Genomic DNA, 4,139 nt, shown 5'->3' with positions numbered 1-4,139 from the left:
GCTTTTACATTTGGTCCCCAAAACTACCACCTGAAATGGTTCCCATTACCCCATTTCACAGATGAGGTAGATGGAGGCCCAGAGAGTTTCACAAAGCTGCCCAAAGATACACAGCCAGTAGATGCAGGACCGGGATTTGAGTCCCGGAGATGGGGCTCCAGGGTCCCTGCTTTGGCTGCCAACCCAGGCTGCCTTCCAGAGCTAGAGGAAAGACCCAGTGAGAACTAGCAGGTGGAGAGGTCCCTCCACCCACTCTCCTGCTCTGGGCACCAGTATACTGGGCAAGCGGGTAGGTAAAGACAAATGCCCTCCTAGATGTTCTTTTTTGTAAATGGTGTATTGAGCACCTACTGTGTGCCTGTACAGTGCGGCAGGGAAGGAGGGAATGCAAACAGTCTGGGGGCTCCCAGGAGCGAGCTGACCATGAGTCTTCATCAGTGCAGGCTGCCATAACCAAATGCCATAGACTGGGGGGTGGGTTAGACAACAGATATTCATTTTCTCATGATTCTGGAGGCTAGAAGTCCAGATCAAAGTGCCAGCATGGCCGGCTTCTGGTGAGAGACGGCTGCCTTCTTGCTGTGTCCTCACACGGTGGAGAGATAGAGAGAGAGAGAGAACACACAAGTTCTGGTGTGTTCTTAGAAGAGCACTAATTCCGGGGCACCTGGGTGGCTCAGTAGCTGAGCATCTGCCTTTGGCTCAGGGTGTGATCCTGGGATCCGGGGATCAAGGTCTGCATCGGGCTCCACACAAGGAGCCTTCTTCACCCTCTGCCTGTGTCTCTGCCTCTGTCTCTCTGTCTCTTATGAATAAATAAATGAAATCTTTAAAAACAAACAAACAAACAAACAAACAAACAAACAAAAAGAGCACTAATCCCACCACAAGTGCCTTACCCTGATGACCTCAGCTTAAACCTTCCTTCCTCCCAAGGAAGCCACCTCCAAATACCATCCCATTGGGAAGTGGGGCTTCAGCATAGGAATTTGGGGATGATGCATGGGGGGCACAATTTGGCCCACAGCACCATGTGTTGAGGAGACAACTTTCACATGGGGAACCGGGTGGCTAGGTTCCATTTCTGGACTCCTGCTGCCTCACTGGAAACTTGCAGAACCCCCCCGTTCCCACCATATGAATGTGGCACAATTGTGGGCACCAAAGCTATAGCAGAGAACAAGACAGACGAGGTTCATGCCTTCTGTGGAGGGAGAAGACAGCACACAAGCAGATAGAGAGGCACCAGTGCAGTGCAGGGAAGAAAATAAAATAGGGGGACGGGACAGAGAGTGGTTAAGTGGTCAGGGAGGGTGGCTGCAAGAGCAGGCGAGGGGGCTGAGACATGAGGATGGGAAACCAGCCCTGGGAAGATCTGGGGGCTCAGCATTACAGGCGGGGGGAACAGCAAAGGCAATGATCCAGAGGTGGGATGGAACTAAAGATGCCTGGGGAATCAAGAGAGGGCTCAGGGTCTGGATCAAGAGCAAGGGACACGCATCACTCATTGTCCTTTTGTTTTGTTTTGTTTTAAGGTTTTATTTATTTATTCATGAGAGACACAGAGAGAGAGAGAGGGGCAGAGACACAGGCAGAGGGAGAAGCAGGCTCCCTGCAAGGAGCCCGATGCAGAACTTGATCCCAAGATCCAGGGATCACACCTTGAGCCAAAGGCAAATGCCCAACCACTGAGCCACCCAGGCATCCCTACCTGTTGTCCTTTGGACTGACCCTGGACTCTTGGTCAGAAAAGAGGGCAAGCAGCCAGCCATTTGATGAGGGGGTGGCTGGTGTGACCTACTCTGCGGGGCCTATAGCAGTCAGCTCAGCTGCTGTAACAAAAGAACCACATGCTGAGGGGCTTACACAACACAAATGTATTCTCTTGCAATCCTGGAGGCTAGAAGCCCCAGGTGTCAGCAGGTTTGGTTTTTTGGAACCTTTCTCCTTTGCCTGTAGAGATGGCCTGCTTCTCCTCCCCGTGTCTTCACGTGGATTCCCCAGTGTGTGTCTGTGTCCTAGTCACTTCTTATAAGGACACCAGTCATGTTGGAACAGGTCCAGCGCACATGACCTCATTTTGCCTTAGTTACCTATGGGAAGGGTGTATCTCCAAATAGAGTCACATATTGAGGTCCTGGGGCTTAGGGCTTGAACATATGAATTTGGGCAGAGGGCAGGTGGGGTGGGACACAGTTCAGCCCCTATTGGTGGCCCACTCATGTCCTCTCACCCTTGTCAATGGGGTGCCCATTGGTCCAGCCTCTAGCTAGCAGCACCTACAATTCTCCACCCAAAGGCTTTCTCTGAAGCCTACGTTGTCACCTGTAAGCCAAGCTGGAAGTGCTGGGGAATTTGTGCTCTCAGGGTCACCCCAGTGGTGATGCGGGTCGATTTACAAATATCTGTAAACTATACGCCCGCTCTGAGTCTGAGCTCCTTGAACACACTCACAGCCTTGGGAGCCCATGCTGAGCTCCAGAGTCCCCAGGGGGGCATCATGCACCCTTTCCTGGCGGCCTGCTCCCCTGCCTCTCCTCCCCAGGAAGAAATCCTGGGTAAGCTTCATCTCCAAAACAGACTTGCAGTCACACCCTTGTCTCGAGGTCTGGGGATAGCAGTCAGAGTGGATGACTTATCCCCCCCAACCCCCCCACCCCCGGGCCCCAGGAGCTTGGAGATAGTGAGAGCTGTTGAGGACAGTCCTTGGAAAGTGGCAGGCAGAGCAAACGGGGTCCGGGCCATAAAGCAACAGTCGGAGCCACCGTTCATAGCACTGTCTCCTCCTCCCCAGGCATGGTGCCTAGTACTCTAACCAGCCTTCGGACCCACCGGTCAGCTCCACATGGTGCAAATTCTACTCTTAGCCCCCTTTTACAGATGGAGAAAATGAGGCTCAGAGAAGCTATCACGTTCCTGACGATGCAGAGCGAGGTTCTCAACCAACACTCTATCTACTGTCGTGCAAGGTTAGGACCTCAGACGCCCCGTGTCCCAACTTCCCCGGGGTGGCAGCTGCTCAGGGCCCCCTTGGTGCTCACTGGGCCAGTGACAACTCCTCGCCCCGTGTCCTCCCCCCACCCCCGCACAGTCGGGACTGTTATCTGTTTTGTGCACGGCCTGCGCCCGTCAGGGTAATGGACTGTGCTTGTCCTAGCGGAGGTGGCCTCTGGCAGGGATGATGTATGAGGCGCTATTGTTTGATATGAATGCATTAGGCGACATTCCCGATAAAGACTTTACCAGCAGAGCCGTAGGCGCTGGCAGCAGCCCCCGTGGAGGGAGGCGGGCAGAGGCAGAGAAGCCGGAGTCCCCATCAAGCAGGGCTCCGGGGGACCTGGAGGCGGGAACCAGCAGCTTGCAGGGAGGCAGAGACCTGGTCACTTTTGCTTTTAAACTTTTGGATCGTGAGCTGCGTGTCTCACATCCTTGCAGGCAGCAGGGTATAGACAGTGGGTCTCTGATTCACTCAGGGTGTCAGAATTGCCCTGGGAGCTGGCTAAAAAGGCAGGGTCCTGGGTCCTGGCTTGGATACACTGAAACGGAATCTCCAGGATGAGGCCTGGCATTCTCCCTTTTCAAACCGGTTCCCCCATGAATCTAATATAGCTGGGCCAGGACCCTAACATGGTCCAAAAAGTGGTATAGGATGAAGAGAATTTATTTATTTATTTTTAAAGATTTTATTTACTTATTCATGGGAGACACAGAGAGAGGCAGAGACATAGGCAGAGGAGAAGCAGACTCCCTGCGCGGAGCCTGATGTGGGACTCGATCCCAGGACCCCAGGATCACAACCTGAGCCAAAGGCAGCCTGCTCAACCCCTGAGCCACCCAGGTGCCCCAATTATATCTCAATTTTAAAAAATGCTTAAAGTCACAGATTAGGAAGGGGGAAGCCAGAATCTAAGGGACAGTGAGCAAGGCCAGAGGGTGGATGTGTCCAGGGCCGGAGGCTCTGAGGGCCACTGGATGGACTCCAGCTTTATTGAGGGAGATGGGAGCCAAGGTGGGTTTTGAGCAGAAGAGTGGCATGCTCCCCCATCTCTGGCAAGGCTCCATCTGGCAATTGTGCTGACAGTAGAGTAAGGGGGGCAGGTGGGAGCAGGAAGGCCAGTGACCAGGTGCAAAGGGGCAGA

This window comes from Vulpes vulpes, chromosome 10, assembly GCF_048418805.1.
Source record: "Vulpes vulpes isolate BD-2025 chromosome 10, VulVul3, whole genome shotgun sequence".
NCBI lineage: Eukaryota > Metazoa > Chordata > Mammalia > Carnivora > Canidae > Vulpes > Vulpes vulpes.
This window is presented reverse-complemented; position numbering follows the sequence as displayed.